The 22,611-nt window shown below is 41.9% G+C and overlaps 1 protein-coding gene across 2 annotated transcripts in view; it reads left to right on the top strand.

Moving 5' to 3' along the window:
- Positions 1-8,737: 8,737 nt before the first annotated feature.
- Positions 8,738-22,611, top strand: part of LOC126456986 (neither inactivation nor afterpotential protein C) — a 390,163-nt gene continuing 376,289 nt past the window's right edge. For both annotated transcript variants that reach the window (XM_050092949.1, XM_050092948.1), the window contains exon 1: positions 8,738-8,871. The gene's annotated coding sequence lies outside the window, so the exon portion shown is untranslated. The remainder of the gene's footprint in view (positions 8,872-22,611) is intronic.

Below are 22,611 nucleotides of genomic sequence, written 5' to 3'. Positions count from 1 at the left end.
TACTGTTTGCATGTCTTCCCAACTGCCAGCATCCTGACAACGAACTACTATTGCTATCCAATCATTCCACCGTAGAGGCCACCACTCACATATTACATTGTTCACAATGATATTTTGTGCAGGAGGACTGATCTTGACTCGAGTCAAGATATGAGAGAGGCAAATTAATTTCACTTTTACGTTTGAGCTATGGAAATTTTGGGTTGATCAATTGTATTGAGAAGCTCGCGGAATCTTACATACTGAGCAATATGAAGACGAGGTTTACAAGACTATATCCAAAACTATATCCAAAAGTAGAAAATTATTCAATTATTCCGGAGAAAGCTACAGCCCACTCCTTCAATCTGAAATGGGGTATGTACTCGAATATACATATATATATATATATATATATATATTTTTCACAAATTATCTAGAAATATATATATATATATATATATATATATATATATATATATTTCTAGTTCTAGATAATTTGTGAAATGTACCCCTTGAGGACAATTAGCAAATAAGATCAAACGTGACAGTGTAATCAGTGTAGAGAACTATTACACATTATTAATGATAATCTACCATATCCCCATTTCAGAATCGGAAACACTGGAGGGTTTTAGATTAGTATCATATTTCTGGGAATCATCCTTCTTCTAATCCTCCCACAAGAGTTATGAGAGAATTAAAGTTGGCTGAGCAGAGCATGTTGTTCTAAAAAAAATGCAGCTGGTATGGATATATTAAAATCTTTGAACAGATGATGATTGAGTTGCCCCATCTGACTACAGAAAGTCTCCGTGAAAGTACTAAGTGGCAAAAATCCAGGTAATCTAGTTACAGAATCCCTATCCTTCCCTCCAAATCAGAATTTCACAATCGATTAGAAAAGAAATCTAGCGTTACAAAAAAATTAAGAAAACTACAGAGCAAAGAAAATTAATGAACCATAACGAAAACAGTCAGGTAACGTATGTGCTTGTTAAGAGTAGATAGAAATCCTCAAAGTTCACTGCAAAGATCGAAATCTTTCGTGAGATGTATGGAAGATCCTGTGAAGTCATCCGTACTGATCACGCTAATGCAAGAGAGATTGCAACATCTAGAATTAATCAGAGAAAAGCGGCTTTCAACGTTGTGGACTTAGAAAGAAAGGTATTGCAGTTGGAAAAAATAAAACGTCAGTGGATACGTACTTTACACGCTATGTAGCTGATGGCTACAAGGCCCCAGGTTACTGGTGAATATTCCTTATATTTCGCTTTATGTATCACTTAGCAGCCTCCATATAGTCTATAAATCTTTCAAAGCATAAAACTAATTTTCCTCTATCATCATCTACAAAAATCAAAAAGTGTAAAAATATTCCTGAAAGAAGGTTGAATTCCGAACAAGACACACAATTTTATCATAAAGACAACAAGATCTTTACAAGAATAAGTAAACGGAACAGTTTCAAGGTAAGTATGACAAGTGCAGATAATTGTGGAGTGCATAAAATGGATAACAGACTATAAACAAGTATCTTAACACATTGTGAACAAAATAGTAAGTGATTGTAGTGAACACTACGGTAGGTATACAGACATACTCCAGAGATAAATGAACAAACACATTTATCAGATAGAACTGATGAGCATGATGACAAAGTTAACCAAATCAGGTAGGAGATCTCACATTGAAGGTGTATGGTAAGTCATTCTGTCGAATAAGTAACCAGAGTGAGCAAAAAGCTCGCATTATTGAGAGACAGAGAAGACTGAAGTACGCAAGTCACAGCCAGTGCACTGCATTACAATAGACATTTCATGCAGAGGTTTTTCAGTGGACGGTGAATATTTCCACTAATAGAAGTATTTAAGGTAAAGAGAATTCGGAGGTTTTTCAATAGAGTGACTAACTCTTCAACTAAAAGTGCTGATGGAAAGAGAGGCGTATTGGATGATGAGTATTTCTGCCAATAATTAATTAACAAGAAACATTAAGGCTGGTGGGTATAAAGAAGAGAAAAGCATTCATGAATGAGTAGGACACAGAGGTAAATACTAGAAAAAGCTGATAGCAGTAGATGTCCGTTTCGTAACATGACAAAATAAGTTGCTGATGTTGAAAGAGGTATGATAGGTCATAGAGATTCGTACTCCATTGACTGACGATACAATGGAGCACCAACTCGAACTGTTTCATATGGGAGAGAACAACAGCCAGACAAATACGCACAGCATGTGCTGATTTGAGTTAAATGAACGACTCAAAGAACTGCAAATGGAACTGTCAGACATGCGTTATATTATGAGCAAAAAACGAACAATGCTTGCAGAAAAATCTTTCAGGTCGAATGTAATAGAACAAGTGAATTTTAATGTAGAATAGAATAAAGCAATATCTGCATTGGGGCTATTGCATTAAAGGGAAATGAAAGGGAACGATCACATAGGATCAGTTCTGGGTAAGGCGGGCAGCGGCCTTGGGTTTGTTGGCAGAATATTAGGGAAATGCAATCAGCCTAAAAGAGGAAGTTGTTTACATATCACTCGTGTGACCCATCCTAGGTTATTGCTCGAGAGTGTGGGACCCGTATCAAATAGGATTGACAGGAGGTATTAACGCACACAGAGAAGAGCAGCACGAATTGTCACAGGTCTGTTTGACCCATGGCAGAGTGTCACACAGATATTGAAAGAACTGAACTCACTGTTGACACTACATTTGATGACAGGCAATCTTTTCCAGGTATTCGTCAAATCCAAACCCATCCATCGGATGACCAAAGAGTATGACATGATTCATCACTCCATATCGCTCGTTTCCGTTCATCCATTGTCCCAGGGGCGTCGCCCTAAGTCTCAGGCATCTCTTAGCATTAACTATAGAAATGTGTGGCATATGTTGTTCCCCCGTTATTTTTAATTGCCTACACACAGTCATTGTGCTATCTGGACTGCTTACACTGCTTTGTAACTCACAAGTGATTCCTTCCGGTGATTTCATGCTAAGTTTTAGAACCACCTCCGCAGTGTTCTATGGTGCAAGTACATGTGTCTGCCTTTTTCTGGTTTATCTTCCTTCTTGTTTCCACTTCACAGTCAGATCGTCAGTTGTCGACTTGTACGGCTTAACAATGATTGAAACGTCGCTGATGGATTTGTTACTCACGTAACATCCAATGAATAGTCCACGTTCAAAGTCTGCTGACCGACATGTCCTGCTATTAGTGGTTCTCTACTGACTGTACAATACTCCACATCTCGTTTTATACTGGTGGGTCCACCTCCTGTGACATCTCGCGGTCAATTCTACAAAACGTAGTGTCCACATACTTTTAACCAGATAATGTCATTTTAGACGCTTCAAATGTGACGTTTATTTTGTGTGAAGTGTCGAACAACCCTAGCAGATGACAGCCGTAGTAAACCATCAAAATGGCGTCTGCGCAAGACACTCGACACAAGAAACGTGTTGTAATTGAATTATTGTTTACGGAAAAGGAAACCGTGGTGAAAAACCATAAACGCTTCTGTGCAATGTTCGGTAACGATGGAGTTGATGGAGTAATGAGAAGTTAAAGCGTAAGCAAGTGCATAGAGTGAACTGCATGAACAGTCACGTTTTGGACGTGCTGACATAGCCACTGCTCTCGACATGGGGAATCGCGCGGATGGCAATAAGCAGGCAGACCGGCGCATCAAAAACTCACCACACTGTTATCTTACTACCTGGTCACTCATTTGGAACCTTTAAGAAATTTCGATGGGTGAGGACAGAAACAGTGAATTAAAATATGAAAATAACCTTTAACAAACCGTCTTGCGTTCAGTATTATTCCGAAATATGAATTATTAAGACAAATTCGCCTGCAGCTACAATCGTTGAAGAGAAGAGCAGCTTGTTTTGGATTAAAACTGAAATTAGAGACACATTTAAGGTAAAGAATATTAAAGTAAAGAAGTGTATAAATTTATTGAACTTACTTCGATGGTGCTTAATGCGACAAATTTAAAAATAATCACCTTGCAGGACTCCATAAAAGACAAGCATCTAAGAAAAATTAATTCTTTGATTAATAACGATAAAAACACAGGGTGGTATGAGAAAAATTAATGAGAACCAAACAAGGATTTAAAAACTTGGAAGAGCATTAACAATAAAGTCACTTCTGGACTATCTATGCTCACGAAAGCAAACAAAGCCAAACACACTTGTTTTCATCAGATATGGTCATTGTAGTAATAGAACTGTATACATTTTTTATGAAAATGGGTTTTCTGAAATAACAAAAGACCCCATTATCATGATTCAAATAAAATTTCAAAATTTCGTAGATGACAAAAATTTCATGTCTATGCCAAAAGAAAATGAACGTCAAGAAGTGATGAACCCACAATACCTATACTGAGAGCTCAACTGAAACTGAATGTGGAGAATATTTCTGTTAGATCTATTGTAAGTAACATCTATTGCCCATCTTACGAGCTAGACATTTTCAGATGATGCAAAACTGGCATCATTAGACATTAAAACCATTATACAAACATTGCCATCAAAGAGACAGTGTCATTGATGTTAATATATTTAAATAACAATGAACTAGCAGTTTATAGTGTATCTTAAGACTGTGTTACATTTTAGTTGCTTTCCTTACAGTAATACGATATGCTGCAAGAAGCTACGTTGTATATCCGTGGCGGGCGTTGGCCTCGTGTGCAATATAATTTTTGCTTAGCAGGTTACCGTGGTAACGTATAAACACCGTAACAGCTCAGTAAAATAGGCGACAGAGGGCATTTTTCAATATTCTGGCTGCTGATATTGGCCTTTTAAACTTTTTATATTTATTAGTAGACTGTAAGCAATTTTAAATTACGTTTTCGTATACAATATGAGTATCTTCTGTTTATACACTAGCGGTTCGAGGGGTTTGGTCGTTTTTATTAATGACACATGAAGATCAGTGGGTGAAGGTTCCATTTTATGACGCCTAGCCTTTATTATCTGGTCACCAGTACACGACGGGTAGACTGCCAGTTGGTACAACAAAGCGGCGCCGTGCGCTAGCTCCTCGCAGCATCTGCGTAACACATCATTCTACACCGTAACTCATGTAGCTTTTATGTTGGATATTATGGTTGTTAAGTGTATGTCATACATGACACCATGACACATTGTAAATGTTAACAGTTTAAGTTTAAGGCATTTAACATTGTTTTTGGAAATATCTGGAAAACTACAAATCGGACTAAAAAAAGTTTTTTGTCTCAAAGGCGCATATCGAGTGATGCCATATTCGAACCCCTGCCCCACCCCGGTGGGGGGGGGGGGGGGGGGGGGGGGCTGTACAGGGTCAACTTTGAAATCTTAAATAGGAAACCACATTCTCATCGTCTGTTCGAAATTTTCGTGAAAATATACTTAGCTTTTGTATTTCTTTTTTTTTTTCGTCGTGTGATAGATGGCGCTGTAACCAACAAATACCAAAATGAGTTAAAAATCACCAGCAAATGATAATATCTCAAGAAATATACATCAGACTACGAACGTAGGAGGTTCTAAAGGCAGATGTCGCTGAAATGGAAAGCAGCTGGAACAATTTAATGGTTTGTTTGTCAACGAATTGAAACTAGTTTGAACGTTACCCAGGAACTGTGAAAGAAATTACGCAATAATATCGACAAAGTAGCAAAATATATTCTGGGGAATCAAGTTCGTTTGCTATAAAAACCATTTTCCCACTAAAGATTTCATAATAACTGCCATTCAGACCCTCAGTGATCCTAATACGGTGTATGTTTCTTGAAATATTATCGCTTTTCAACGGTTTTTAAGTCATTTTGACATTTTTTTCGGTTACAGCGCCATCCATCACGCAACAAAATAAAAGCTAAATTCAGAAGCAACGTATTTTCCCCTGATAATCCGGATTTCCCTCCCACTCTAATGTTTACCACTTTTCATTCTTTTCTCCTTGTTTTACGCCGTGTGAGATGCAGTGACTGTGTGTGTCAACGCGAGAGAGTTGGGAGTGAGTCAGTTAGTGTCATTTCGTAGGTTTTTTCTCCTCATGGTGTGACAACATCTTTAGCCCTTTTATCTACATTCAATTCCTTTAACATTTCTAAGGGCGCTGATAACAACGCTGATGAGCGCACGTAAACTCCAAACACACACACACACACACACATACACACAGAGAGTCTCTCTCTCTCTCTCTCTCTCTCTCTCTCTCTCACTCCCTTGATCTGGGGACGGAGGTCGAGCTTGGTGTTACTGGATGTTCCCCTCTGAGACGAACAACTTTTAATACAATCTTTTTTAATTCGATTTGCAGTTTTCCAGGTATTTTCACGAACAGTTTTAGATGGCGAGCCCTGTAAATTTCAAAGTCTTGGTCTGACGACGGTCGCAAAGACCGAAACTGGTAACCAGAATAAAAAATGAATATTTATTTCGATCAGGATTACTTTTTATTAAAACAAAAAGGATGCATCACTTTTAGCCAGAAAGAGAAAGGTTATTACTGAAGTGGCACTATCAGGAATTACCCAGAAAGAAGAAATTCAAGATAGTTCCCTCTACTGGCAAAGTCAGGGTAACAGTCTTTTGAGATAGTGATAGAATCATTCTCGTCGGTGTGCTGCCAAAACGTTCAGTCATTAATTCAGAGACAAATGCGAAGACTCTGAACTGATTCAAGAACTATTTCTGACGTGTTCTGTATGACGAGAATCCACAAGGATTCTTGTTCCAGCGCGACAATGCACACCTACACACATGTCTCAGAAGCCAGAAGCCCATCTCCAAATTGGGCTGGACATCACTGCCTAATCCAGACATGTCGCACTTCCACCTGGTTGGGCCACTTAAGTAATCACCATGACCGACACACTATGAAGATGATGAGGTAATTTGTGCACTTAATCATGGCTACGATCACAGGACCAAAGTTTTTATGAATAGGGAATACCGGCTATTAGGCAACGTTGCCATAAGGTCACAAAAGGTGATGGAGAGTACTTAGAAGAATAGTACAGGGCTATTACAAATGATTGAAGCGATTTCATAAATTCACTGTAGCTCCATTCGTTGACATATGGTCACGACACACTACAGATACGTAGAAAAACTCATAAAGTTTTGTTCGGCTGAAGCCGCACTTCAGGTTTCTGCCGCCAGAGCGCTCGAGAGCGCAGAGAGACAAAACGGCGACAGGAGCCGAGAAAGCGTATGTTGTGCTTGAAATGCACTCACACCAGTCAGTCATAACAGTGCAACGAATCTTCAGCACGAAGTTCAACAAAGATCCACCAACTGCTAACTCCATTCGGCGATGGTATGCGCAGTTTAAAGCTTCTGGATGCCTCTGTAAGGGGAAATCAACTGGTCGGCCTGCAGTGAGCGAAGAAACGGTTGAACGCGTGCGGACAACTTTCACGCGTAGCCCGCGGAAGTCGACGAATAAAGCAAGCAGGGAGCTAAACGTACCACAGCCGACGGTTTGGAAAATCTTACGGGAAAGGCTAAAGCAGAAACCTTACCGTTTACAATTGCTACAAGCCCTGACACCCGATGACAAAGTCAAACGCTTTGAATTTTCGGCGCGGTTGCAACAGCTCATGGAAGAGGATGCGTTCAGTGCGAAACTTGTTTTCAGTGATGAAGCAACATTTTTTCTTAATGGTAAAGTGAACAGACACAATGTGCGAATCTGGGCGGTAGAGAATCCTCATGCATTCGTGCAGCAAATTCGCAATTCACCAAAAGTTAACGTGTTTTGTGCAATCTCACGGTTTAAGGTTTACGGCCGCTTTTTCTTCTGCGAAAAAAACGTTACAGGACACGTGTATCTGGACATGCTGGAAAATTGGCTCATGCCACAACTGGAGACCGACAGCGCCGACTTCATCTTTCAACAGGATGGTGCTCCACCGCACTTCCATCATTATGTTCGGCAATTCTTAAACAGGAGATTGGAAAACCGATGGATCGGTCGTGGTGGAGATCATGATCAGCAATTCATGTCATGGCCTCCACGCTCTCCCGACTTAACCCCATGCGATTTCTTTCTGTGGGGTTATGTGAAAGATTCAGTGTTTAAACCTGCTCTACCAAGAAACGTGCCAGAACTGCGAGCTCGCATCAACGATGCTTTCGAACTCATTGATGGGGACATGCTGCGCCGAGTGTGGGAGGAACTTGATTATCGGCTTGATGTCTGCCGAATCACTAAACGGGCACATATCGAACATTTGTGAATGCCTAAAAAAACTTTTTGAGTTTTTGTATGTGTGTGCAAAGCATTGTGAAAATATCTCAAATAATAAAGTTATTGTAGAGCTGTGAAATCGCTTCAATCATTTGTAATAAGCCTGTACATGTAGAAGAAATGTTGATAATGTTGTCAGTGCTACGTAGAAAAATAGTACATGTAGAAGAAATGTTGGCTAATATTGTCACAAAATTCTAACTCTTAAAAATAAATATGTTATAACGATCCTCGTATGTGATTCACACTTGCCGGCCTTTCCACATCAGCACAAATCAACAATTTATACAAAATTCTGCAACCGCGCTGTCGGGTTTTAGCGAGCGATATGTAGGCTAGCTTCGACCGAGATCCGCCTTGACCCATCGATAGGTTGTGCGCCACAGTGAAGCCGTGTCTGTGCTGCAACGGCGGGGGCGGCGGGGAGGGGGCGGCGGCCCGGGGCTTCCCCGGCGGCGGGGGCTTCGCCGGCGCCCGCCGTCCCGGAGGCTCAGACCGCCGCTGACCGCCGCCCCCGCAGCCGCGCCGCTGCTGTGCCTCCGCCGCCGCTCCAGACAGACTCTGCACTCTCTCGTCTCTACACACAGCCGCGCAGCCACCAGCCGTCGGGACGGCAGGTAACTGGACTAAAGACCACCAACTTACTGGAGACGTAGCTTCTCACGATATCCACACCTTCACCCTCCATCCAACAGACTCTGCTGACACTGGGCACTATGTTGCTGTCTGTAGCGAGAGCAGTCTACAGGCAGTGGTGTGACCCATAGAAGTGTAGTAGCACCAATGAAGTTATAGGTATACATAGGCTTATCGGTTGGTATTTATTCTAATGTCAGACTTATTGTAGGTAACACAGGTAAACTAAATAATACATGTTTATTACTTTTTAAGGTTCTGTTCCTCAATCGGTAAAAACGAAACTCTTACAGAAACAGCTTGTTGTCCGTCTGTCCGTTGGACTGTTCAAAACTATTCTTCTCAAGAACGGGTTGACGTACCAAGTTGAAATTTATGTCAGATATTAAGGTCTACGGTCCCTTGACAACGTAAAGTAATTAAACCTCCAAGTCAATGCAATCAAAAGATAAGGTCATTTTATGTAATGTATTTTGATACTCGTAAACTTATTCATCAAAACCTCTAGGCTACTACCCATTCACTAGAATCATGAAATTTGTCCAGAAGCAGGATTCACACTACAACCAAAGAAAAATATCAGAAAACTATTAATATGTACCTATACCACACGAAAAAAGTTGTTATTTATTATCAGACTTCCTATCTGTCCATTTATTAATCCCCTTTTCTTGTCAGGAACGGGTAGATGTATCAAGCTGAAATTTATGCACATATTAGGAGCTATGGTCCCTTGGTGGTACAATAAACGTTGGCTTCTAAGTCAGGGCAATCAAAAGATATGGCAATTTATTTCATATTGTTTGATACTCGCAAACCCATTCATCAAAACCCATAGGGTACCTCCCGTTGGTACAGAACCATGACATTTGGAAACAAGACAGTTTTCACAGTACATGTAAAGGAAAAAATCTGAAATTGTTAATTTGTAATCATATTAAGATCCCTTTTTCTCAGAAATGGATGGAGGTATCAAGTCATCACCCTTGGTGTAATAACTGCAATCTTTTGAGTCAATGCACTCAAAAGATGTCACCCATTTTAATATTCGCAGACTCACCCATTACAACCTACAGCGAGCTTCCCTCCATGTAGAATCATGAAATATGGGAAGAATAAAGGTTTGGCCGTACAACTAAAGAAAAAAACACCCGAAAATTGCTAATTTGTAATTATATCACACAAGAAAAATATTTATTTTGTCATTTGTTGTTTTACTTCAAACTTCAAATTAAAACATCCTAGAAAGTATTGGAATCTCCAGGGTCGACATCTTATCAATAGCAGGTAAAAATTGTCGATGATCTCGACTGGTGGGATGGATAGACTTTCTGTGAACATAATTAAGTTTGTACGGAAGCTTCAGAGTCCTACTAAATCGGAAACATCCTTTTTAGGTAATAGTTCTTTGCTAAAGCTGATGGTTTTGTTAGGTCTGAATCCATATCGAAAGTACGGTCGTAAGGGGTATCAAGCGAAATCAGTGACTGAATTGAGGATTTTTCGATAGGGAGGACGCAGCAAGTTATCTTGGATAGAGAGCAATCGACAAATGTAGAATTAAATTTGGGTGTACGCCAGGGAAATTTGTTGGCACCTTGATGTTCATGTTGCACATTAATGACCTTGCAGACAATATTAACAGTAACCTCACTATTTTTGCAAATAATAAAATACTGTCTGAAAATAGCTGCACAAATATTCAGTCAGATATTGATATAATTTCAAAGTGGTGCAAAGGTTGGCAACTGTTCAAAGTCGTAAAACTGCGCACCTCACAAAACGAAGAAACGTAGTATCCTTTGGCTACAGTATCAAAGAATCACAGATGGAATCGGGAAACTCATACAAGTACGTGGGTGTAACACTTTGTAGGGATATGAAATGTAACGATCTCGTAAGCTCAGTCGTAGGTAAGGCAGATGTCAAACTTTATTTTATTCCTAGAATACTGGGGATATGCAATCAGTACATCAAGGATGTTGCTTACTAATCAATCGTGCGACCTATTCTAGAATATTTCTCATATGCGAGGGCTCCATACCATATAGGACTACCAAAGCACATTGAAGGGTCACACAAGTGTCTGCAAATTTGTTTGTCTAACCGGAGAGTGTGGAATGTTGAAAAATCTCATTTGGCAGACGCTTGAAAATGAGCGCAAAATATCGGGCGAAAGTGTACTTACAAAATTTCTAGAGCACCAAAATGTAGAGAAACTGTTCATCCCCCTCCGTATCTTCCCGTGAGGAACGTGCAGACAAAATTACACTAGTTGTTGCTCGCACAGACGCATTTAAGCTATCATTCTTCTCGCAATCATGCGTGAACGGGAGGGGAAGAAGCCCTAATGACTGATAAAACAGGAGGTACCTCTGCCATGAGCTTCACTGTCGTTTGCGCGACGGATGTAGATTGTAGATGTGGATATGTATTTCATCTCAGTCTTTTTCTATCACCTTCAGTTTTGCCTTGTGGTGACTTCGCCATACACTGCAAAATATCCAAAACACGTCTAATTTTAATGAAAAGTGGTAAAGGTCGACATATCGAATAAAACTTTTTTTCACCGTAGCTGATGTGTATTAACAGCACAATTTTGAAAGCATTTAAATATGTCGACTGAGCGAATTATATTGCAATCATATCTGGTTACGTGAAATAACTAAACAACTGTTTTCAAATTTTATTTCAGAAGTAACATAACTGACGTTTTCATTTCGTGGTCTTAATTTCGACTGCATGCTAAAAGGGTTTGGAAAAAGAAAGAAAAAGTATCTGAAGTAATATCATTTTATTTCTTCAGTACAGCATTATTCCAAAAGAATGTTATGCAGTACATTTTCGATCTTTACTAAAGTTGAACATAGAAACCTACTTAATTTTTCTTCAGCTTATTTACAAAACTGTGAATACCTGTTTTCGCTTCATAAGAATGTTCCTACAGACTGCACGCGTTGCGCACTATCAACAGCTCTGCCTTATCGTCTTCTGAAAAACGTCCTTCATAGAAAACGAAGGCTGCGTCTTCATCACCAGGCTTCCTTTTTCCCACAGATAGATCCATATCACTTATTCTAAATAATGGTTTCTCCAGTAATGAATTCCCTGAAGAACTGTCTTTCTTCTCGTTTTTCACAATCTTTCCTTTGGGTTTCTTTTCTTCTCTATTTCGGATTTTTAAATTTTTTTGTTCAGATCTGGTAACGAGTAGTCTCGTCTTATTGTCGGCCCTTATTCTTTAAAACAAACGTAGCTTTTTTCAAGAATTCTGATAAAAAATACGACTAAGACTAGCTTTATTTAACTCTATAGGGTTAGATTCAAATAACAGTCGAAGTTTAGACGAATGTATGTTTTCACATTTGGAGTTATGTACGGGATGCCGTAACAAATAAGTCTGAATTTATTTGACAGTCCAGGAGATATTTTATAATATACTTAAAACGATAGGCTAGTACGAACATGTAATCTATGGTAAAATGGAGAACACATATACTTTAATGTACGGAGAGGACTCAAAAAACATCTATTTGCTGTATTGACATAAAAAGATGCTCTGAGTTGAGTGTTTCCTGGTCAAATAGCTTTAACTAGAGCACTGTTTGACATTTCGTTCACGAGGACGTCATCATCTTCCAGCACCCAAAAACCCGCTAGTCCGATTGTAGACCATACTCGGTATTTTGAACTTCTCTTCTAATTATTGGCTCTGAGCACTATGGGACTTAACTTCTGAGGTCATCAGTCCCCTAGAACTTAGAACTACTTAAGCCTAACTAATCTCTGACATCACACACATCCATGCCCGAGGCAGGATTCGAACCTGCGACCGTAGCGGTCGCGCGGTTCCAGACTGTAGCGTCTAGAACCGCACGGCCGGCTCTTCTAATTATTCAATTTTTCAATGTGAACAAAGAGATTATTGAAGTACAGCCAAGAAAACACATTTTATCACATAGGAATATGCGTCCATTGGTTTACATTTCTTTCCTTTTCTCGTTAAAGCATCCAGTGCAGCTTTTTCTCCAATGAACTGCATTTTTTAAGTCACGGTTAATTGTCCAGCAATAGTCTCCCATTATACTGGTATTCCAGCCGTCCACATTTTCAGGGAAAAGGAATCTTCTCAAAAAGTGAATCCTGAGGCCCATCAAACAGCCCAACGTCTTGAACTGGTCCTTCATTTTATCTACAGTATAACCACACGGTCCAGTCACATTAATGTGACGTCAAAGTGCAATAACCACTCACAACGGCAGGTGGTGCACTAGACGTGAAGAGTATACAGGGTGAAAAGTATTTAAACCGACAAACTCTGGGAGGTTGTAGGGGACATCAAAACAAATATTTTTCCCTAATGTCATTTTTTCCTAAGAGGATTATTTAAACCGGCGGAGGCCGTATTACGCTCTTCAGTTGTTAGAGGCCGTATTAGGATCTTCAGTTGTTAGAGGTCGTATTACGCTCTTCAGTTGTAGGAAACTGCTGTCCACCAGTGTAGTAGTGCATTGTCTCTGTTTACTAATGGAGCGATACACCTGGAGTGAGTACGCTGATACGGTTGGTGCGTACTACGTAGCGCACCACAACGGACGAGCTGCATAGCGGGTTTATCAACAATAATATCCTAATCGCCGTATCCCGCATCATACGACCTTTGCTGCTGTGAACCAACGTCTGCGTGAGGCCGGGTCAGTTATCAGATTACCTGGACAGGGACGCCGTCGCACTTTAAGAACGCTGCAATTTGAGGAAGCTGTCTTGGAGCATGTGAAGGGGCATCCTTCAATCAGCACTCGTGCAATTGCACGTAACATGGGGACGAATAAGACGAATGTAAGAACAGTCCTTCGAGCGCAATTGTTACGTCCATTTCACTTACAGCGAGTCCACAACCTGGAACCAGTTGATTATCCACCCAGAGCACAGTTTTCGCAGTGGTACCTAGAACAGTGTGAAATGCATCCTACATTTCCATCCTCTGTGTTGTTTACGGAGGAAGCAACGTTCGGGCGTGATGGAGTCTTCAACATGCACAATTGGCATGTTTGGTGTGAGGGTAGCCCACATGTCACAGTTACCCGCTCATCAAGTGTGGTTCTTCGTTAATGTGTGGGGACTGTTTAATTGGGCGGTATCTGCTACATAGGCCATTAAATGGCAGCCACAATTGGAATTTTCTCGCCAGAGCATTGCCAACATTGCTGGAATACGTCCCGCTCCCTACAAGACATCGCATGTGGTTCCAACATGACGGGGCGCCGGCACATTTCAGTCATCGTGAGCGTCGATTCCTGGACCTACGGTTCCCAGAAACGTGGATTGACAGAGGCAGAGTGTTTGTTGGTTTAATTAAATTGCCGCGAGAGGAATCTTCCTCTGCCGGTATAAATACTCCTCATAGGAAAAAATGACATTAAGGAAAAATATTTGTTTTCATGTCCCCTACAACATCCCAGAGTCTGTCAGTTTAAATACTTTTCACCCTGTATAAAGCGGATCTGGGGTATGCGGAAAAGAGTGCTATCGTTGTCGTAATGCGGAAACGGAGAGATTTATCATACGTCCAAAAAGGCATGATCATTGGCTTTCGGGCCAAGGGAGGAAGCATTTCCGAAATAGCTAAGTTTGCAAACTGTTCGCGGCCGCCATGGTTGAAGTATACTGTGCATGGCAAAATGGCGGTATCCAAAATCGATGCCGTGACAACTGTGATGCACCACGAGTCATTGACAACTCGGGTGAACGATGACCGTGGAGACGTGTACAGGTGAAAAGACGTGCAATTGTTGAGCAGCTGATCGCCAGATGAACCAAGGGCCTATCAACATTCTTTCCTCAAAGATCGCCCAATGAACGTTGTTGCATACAGGCCTCCACAGCAAGCGCCTGGTTCATGCACCGACGCTGACTTCTGTTCATCGGCGACGAAGGCTGAAGTTAGCACGCTAGTGCAGCAGCTGGACGTCACTTCAATGGTGACTGGTGGCATTTTGTTTTAGATGAATTACGTTTTACGGTCCATTGAACAGATGGCCTTTGGCGTACACGGAGTGAACCATCTGAAATCAAACAGCCTGCGACCAGGAGCGTTATGGTCAGGGGAGTGTTTTCGTGGCATTCCCTGGGTGATCTAGTAATTCTGGACGGAGCAATTTATCAACGCAAGTATGTATCTATCATTGCTGCCGTGTCCACCCCTACATGGAGTTGGCTCTTCTCTGCATGATGGCATCTACAAGCAGGACATTGCAAAGTGACGTAGTGCACGGGTGCGTTTCTAAGAACACCAGTATGAGCTTTCCGTACTCCCTGATCACCAGACTCCCCGGATTCAAAAAATCGATTATCTGTGGGACTGCTTCTTCGAGGTGTTCGCGCCATGGATCCTCAGTCGAAAAACCTAGAGCAGCCGTCCACGGCATTGGAGTCATCATGGCTCCACGTACCTCTTGGTACCCTCCAGAACCTTATGGACTCTCTCCCTCCACGTCTCGCAGCGGCCCGTGCTGCAAGAGGTCCTTACTCAGACTTTAGGCAGGCGGTCACATTAATGTGATAGTGTATGAAATAAGCGATTTTGCTACCTAAGAATTGGTAACGCCTTCCTTGAATGATAGGCAAGCCTCCCAATCACTCACAAACTTGGAATCGAAACTGTTTCATTAGAACAGTGTCGTTGTTATTAGTTAATAAAACAGTACAATACGCCCTCAGCCTGTAACCTCCCAGCCGTCCCGTGCTGCAGGACCATGTACGGCGCCCATGTGACCTCTATGCTCTCCTTTAGGTTCAAAAAATGGCTCTGAGCACTATGGGCCTTAACATCTGTGGTCATCAGTCCCCTAGAACTTAGAACTACTTAAACCTAACTAACCTAAGGACATCACACACCATGCCCGAGGCAGGATTCGAACCTGCGACCGTAGCAATCGTGCGGTTCCGGACTGAGCGCCTAGAACCGCTAGACCCCCGCGACCGGCTCTCCTTTAGGTGCGAACTACCATCTGACACTATCCCAATTACAGCTATTCTCGCACAACCTAATGAAATCTCTTTAGAATACACAACGCAGTCTGACTTTAAATAAAACGAGCAAAATAAATATCTGGAACATTGTGTCGGAGGCCGTTTTGTCCACTGATCCGTTGACAGTTTACTGGAAATTGGACTTTGTGTATGACAGAAAAGCTCACTAAATCCTTTTACGCCCTACGAATATGTACGTTCCATGTCAGTATGAAACGAGAAGCAACATAGAACATCCACAGCGAAAAGAAGAGCAACTATTGATAGCTGTATTTCAAAAGGAGATTGGAGCAACAGAAATTTTGGTCACTCTCCAATAAAGATGCACAATAACTATCGAAAACACTCCTCTAGTTTTTAGGAATGTATTTCGAAAGTGAATTATACAGATGCGCTGCAGTACCTGTGACACATTTCCATAAGCGATTATGAAAGTAGAATGTGTGACACAGTGTGATTACTCCAATACTTTCACCATAAATCGACTGGGCACGAAACTTCCCAAAAAGAACAATGTCAGCAATTTCTTTCACCTTGATGGGAAGTAGTAATTAGTGTCGTATGTTACGTTCGGCGTGACATATCAGAATGTGATGAGGCAGGCAGTCAGACTCTTAGAACTATACCTAAAAGGATAATTGTTAGTGTATATATTGACGGGAAACATTTTAATATCGACATAAATGTACAAAAAAAAAGTTTAGCTCATCTCCAGCAAATGGTTGCTTAATATAGTGTGTACCAAACGCGCAAGTCAAAATTTTTAAAAGGGAGAACATCCAAACACTACGCCGCAAATACATAGCTTTTTTCTGACCTCAACACTTTCAATTCAAGCAGTAACTTGATTTCACAAAAAGCTTTTCAGTGTGATGGCCATCAATGTTAATGCAAACAGCAGAACATAATCTACTCTCAGAGCAGAATCTGTGTACTAAAATGATTGGTACTATTTGCATGCGGTTATTCTGATAGGGGCGTAATAATTGCTCTCTCACTGTCCGCACTATATTCTACGAAGTACGCATTTCGCAGGTAATTTGACGACTGTTTGGTCACGTATCTTCTTCCACTTGATACGATACAGCACAACACAATCTCTTTAGATTCTAGTACGCGGAGTGTCCATTGTTGAGATCATCGGCCAGCTCCTTGTGGGTTGAATGATGTAATTTCTTGCAGGTTTCTGTATATGGTGATATTTTCTTATTCTGTTCTTCTGATCCTTGTTTCGAAACGTTTCTACGTACATGCTTTCGGTTTTTCGGTAGCTGTATGTATCTGCGCCATATGTTAAATGCTTGTCTGCAAACTTCTGTAATAAATAATTCTCCATCTACGAATCCTATCATGTATTCAATAGTAAGGTAAAGCCTGTGGCGAAGAAGCGGTGACCAGGCTGTTGTCCTCATTGCAGGCAGAGTGCAGCCTTTCTTCACTAGGAGGGGGAGAGTGGTGGGCTCGTCGCTCTGGCTTTTTTTTCCGAGGAAAAGTGCCTGTTCCTACCGGACATCTAACCAAGATACCTATTGGCCGGATTCTTGCGCTCTACCCGATAGACTCCCTCGGCCACATCATTAAATGCAGAGTATGGTAAATGCTACTGAAGATACACTACAGACGATTGTGGGCTCCTTTTCCAAGTAGCGACCGCAACGCCGAAGCAGACAGTTCGCAAAACACGTGTGTCGCAATCATTGTTCATTCCTTTCCTACCATCTGTTCCTTACCGCGAAGCACTTAATTTAGGATTCTCTACCGTCTAAATTGTGTGACACACTGTACAGGAATATAATAAGCAGTGTACGAGAATGCCGGAATCTTTCTAATCTCATCACTTTCCATGGGTCCTCAATACCATGTTCAGTGTTTCTCTAGTGTTACTATTTACTGCGCTGTATTCCACCCGTTTGTTTCAGAAATACCTAAAATGAATATGAGTGGTCGAAAACATCAGCTTTCGTTATCTATAGAACGCTTCCGTCGCCAATATAAAGTTGCTATTGCTGATGCTTTGCTGCAGCCGTTATACGTAACCTATCTTCCTAGACAACACCAACTGGTTACTTCCTCTGCAATGGTAGTCAGTTACTAGTCGATATCCTACTCCCGCTGCTATTCATTGATTTTGTCTTGCCTTTGTTTATTATTAACTCAAATTTCAGTGCTCAGTATGTTATCCATTCACTTAAAAATGTGTTGGAATTCTTCTTCACTGCCTTTATAAGAAAAACAATGGATTCTCCTTTGCCCTTCACCATTTTGAGACCTCCACCTTATGCTCTGATTTATTCTGGTTGTTGATTACTGAATTCATAAATTGCATTTGGATTTTTACCGTGTGCCTGAGTGGCACGTGGCCTATCAGGCTCCTACTATTTAAAGTAATTAGTTCACTCATCATCTTCAGACGGTTAACTCATTGCTCAGTGTCGTGACTTCATTCCTTCATTCATTTCTCTACTAACTGAATCTTAGACTAGATTTCTCCATCCACAGTGACCTACAGCTCTTCTTTATACACTGAAGAGCCAAAAAAACTGGTACACCTGCCTAAGATCTTGTAGGACCCCCGCGATCACGCACAAGTGCCGCAACACGACGTGGCATGGACTCGTCTGAAGTAGTGCTGGAGGGAACTGACATCATGAATCACCCAGGATTGTCCATAAATCAGAAAGAGTAGCGAGGGGGTGGAGATGTCTTCTGAACAGCACCTAGCAAGGCATCCCAGATATGCTCAGTAATGTTCATGTCTGGGGAGTATGGTGGTCAGCGGAAGAGTTTAAACTCAGAAGAGTATTCCTGAAGCTACTCTGCAGAAATCCTTCTGTAATTGCCCTAGTCCGTCGGAATGTACATTAGACATGAACGGATGCATGTGATCAGACAGGATGCTTGCGTACGTGTCACCTGTCAGAGTCGTATCTAGAAGTACCAGGGTTCCCATATAATTTCAACTGCACACGCCCCACGCCATTATAGAGCCTCCTCCAGCTTGAATAGTCCCTTGCTGACATGCAAGGTCCATGGATTCATGAGGTTGCCTCCATAACCGTGTACGTCCATCCGTCAATACAATTCGAAACGAGACTCGTCCTACCAGGCAACATGTTTACTGTCATCAAGAGTCCGATGTCGGCGTTGACGAGCCAAGGCGAGGTGTAAAGCTTTGCGTCGTGCAGTTATCAAGCGTAAACGAGTGGGCCTTCTGCTCCGAAAGCGAACATCGACGATGTTTAGTTGAATGGTTCGCACGCTGACATTTGTTGATCGCTCAGCACTGAAATCTGCAGCAATTTACGGAGATGTTGCACTTCTGTCACGTTGAACGATTCTCTTCAGTCGTCGTTGGCCCAGTTTCTACGGCCACAGTGATGTCGGAGATTTTATGTTTTACCGGATTCTTGATAGTCACGGTTACACTCGTAAAATGGTTATAAGGGAAAATCCCCACTTCATCGCTACCTTAGAGATGCTGTGTGCCATCGCTCGGGCGCCGACTATAACACCACGTCCAAACTCACTTAAATATTGATAACCCGCCATTTAGCAGCAGTAACCGATCTAACAACCGTGCCAGAGGCTTGTTGTTTTACATAGGCGTTGCCGACAGCACCGCCGTATTCTGCATGATTACATTTCTCTATTTTTGAATACGCATGCCTATATCAGTTTCTTTGGCTCTTCAGTGTATAGTGTGAGGAGGTATGGTGATAATTTTCTTCATTTGATCCATCCATCTACTTACTGATCTTTCTAGTGGTATACTGCATTCGATTTTGCTTTTCAAGATGGTCTTTCCTAAATTAACCTCTTCTCTTCTCAAAATGTGCCCAAGGAACTGGGAGTATCTTCCGCAGACACGGGAAGATACACTTCTTGTGATGGAAAGTTCTTCCATAATGCAAATATTGGTTCTTCTTTCGCTTCATAGTACACATAATATCTTCCGCCAATATGCGGGTGGCTCACAAAATGGTTCAAATGGCTCTGAGCACTATGGGACTCAACTGCTGAGGTCATTAGTCCCCTAGAACTTAGAACTAGTTAAACCTAACTAACCTAAGGACATCACAAACATCCATGCCCGAGGCAGGATTCGAACCTGCGACCGTAGCGGTCTTGCGGTTCCAGACTGCAGCGCCTTTAACCGCACGGCCACTTCGGCCGGCGGTGGCTCACAGTCCCGTTCTCTCACCATGCGATTTCCATAATTTAGGATCCCTGAAGAAAGACATTTGTGACCGTTGATTTGCTTCGGACCGAGAGGTGCACGCCTGTATACAATCATGGTTTCATAGGCTACTGCAAACATTTTTCCATGAAGGCACTGGCCGTCCTGCCCCACAGGAGGTAAACGTATTAACAGTTAAGACGATTCCTGTTGACATAATAAACAATTTCCTTTCTTTTTTCCTCGTTTGCATTTGACTGGCCCATGCATATGGGGACAAGAACATCAGCTGCTAAGAATAGCAAACTCTCCCTCCTCTCAAATTTATCAAGGGTCGTCGTCATGTATCAGTAAGTTCCTCGAAAAATGGTGGACTTCTCACCGCGAAACATGGTGATGGTGTTCGCTCCTCTTCACATACTTACCCTTCAATGCGACAGATTTTCTCCAACGACAAATGAGTTGCCGGGGATTTTGCTCAAAGAATTCTGTTTTTGAGTATTCAGGGAAAGTTCTGTATCGGAAATGACCTCTTAGGAAACTGGTTCGCATTTTGCGAATCGGGATTGAAGTCAGTTGTTAGTGACAGATGAAAATTTGTGCCAGTCTGGGACTCAAACACGGATTTCCGCTTATCGCAAGCCGTCGTCCTAACTACTTCGGCTATCTGAGCAGTTTTCCAGGACCGACTCAAACTTGTTTATGTCGCGTAGTCAATAGTGCTCACGCTCGCACGTTTCGTGATCGCCGCCCAGGGACAGAACTTATATTTTACGGGCATTTTAGGCCGTCGAAGCATGGATACATTACTGATACTTACAATGTCTGTGTTTATACAGCGTCTCTATGTTCACATTACAAAGTCCTTCAGACAAGGATGCATATCTGAAGGAACAGACACTGTCACTTACGATTACAGCTGTGGTGTTGTGAAGTTACAGACACTCTATAATCACAGACAGTGTGAACATCAAAGATGAGAATCTCCTCGTTCTCTTTCTGGGAATGTCTGTCACGTAATGCGTTATTCATCCGAAGAAAGAGGAAGAAGTCGCTGCGTGGCATGTCAGGAAAATACAGAGGGTTAGGTGACATTTAATAGCCCAAAGAAGCAGCATGTTTGACTGTCTTGTGGACAATGAGCTGGGGCGTCGTCGTAGAGCGGCAAAAGATTCCCTTCGGACAGCTTTCTGCAAATCAGCGTCTTGAGAGCCTACCAAAACCTCATCAGAAGATTTCAGGTAGTATCTTCCTGTGACGGTTTACTTGTTACGACCGTGATCTGTTAGCTCTAAACGACTGTAGTGCGAAAAAAACTCAACATCACACTGTCCGATGGTGGTTGGGCCTTCTCCTTTTTCACAGTAGTGAATCCACAAGTTTCCACTGCTAGCTTTGTTGCTTTCCCTCGGACTCATAGTGGTGCAACCAGCGCTTGTTCTTGGTGATTAGGCGACCAAAGAAGCCATCTGGATTGGCCTGACACACCTGCAATATATCTGCTGTTGCTTCGGTTCGGTGAGATTTTTGTAAGATGCGCGTAAGCATACGCCTATATCGTTGACGTCAATCTGTTGTAGAATTATAGAAAGTGTTTTATGCTCAAGAATATCGACGTTTTTGGAGAACGAAAATCTCCTCTATAAAAATCAACATGGTTTCCGCAAACAGAGATCTTGCGAAACTCAACTCTCTCCCTGCTCCTCCATGACATCCACAGCGCTGTAGGAAACGACGCTCAGGTTGGCGCCATCTTCCTTGACTTCAGGAAGGCATTTGACATCGTCCTGCACTTCAGTTTAGTGAAAAAATACAGGCTAACCGAGTATCGGACCAGACATGCGACTGCATTCACCACTTCCCTGCAGGTAGGACTATTACTGTTTCTAGTGTATATAAATGGATCTAGCAGAAAGCATCAGAAGCTCTATAACGCTGTTCGCAGATGATGGTGATAGTCTACAAGGCAACGCCAGAAGGCGGTATCGGTTTCCAGATCTGTACAGGATTGATGAATGGTGCAGGTTTTGGCAATTTATTCTGAACGTAAATAAATATAACATATTGCGCGTACATTGGAAAAGAAACCCAGTACTGGACAACTTCGGCATCGATGACAAATCGCTGGAAACAGTATCGACTGTAAAATATCCAGGCGTAACTATCCAGAACGACATTAAATGGTCTGACCACATAAGACAAACAGTATGAAAAGCAGATGCCAGACTGAGATTCATAGGAAGAATCTTAGGGAAATATAGCTCAGTCACGAAGGAAGCAGCAAACAAGGCGCTTGTTCGACGATTCTTGAGTACCGTTCAACAATCTGGGATCCTTTCCAGGCAGGACTGATAGGCGAAATAAACCAGATCGAACGAAGACCGGTGTGTTTCGTCACGAGATCATTTACTAGGCGCGAGAGCGTTGCAGAGATTGTATTGTATTGTATTCTATGTTGACCGGGGGCCTAGAAACGTCGGAGATGCTCCGGCCCCGCCGCAGCAGCAGTGGT

The sequence above is a fragment of the Schistocerca serialis genome, chromosome 2 (assembly GCF_023864345.2).
Source record: "Schistocerca serialis cubense isolate TAMUIC-IGC-003099 chromosome 2, iqSchSeri2.2, whole genome shotgun sequence".
NCBI lineage: Eukaryota > Metazoa > Arthropoda > Insecta > Orthoptera > Acrididae > Schistocerca > Schistocerca serialis.
This window is presented reverse-complemented; position numbering and strand designations above follow the sequence as displayed.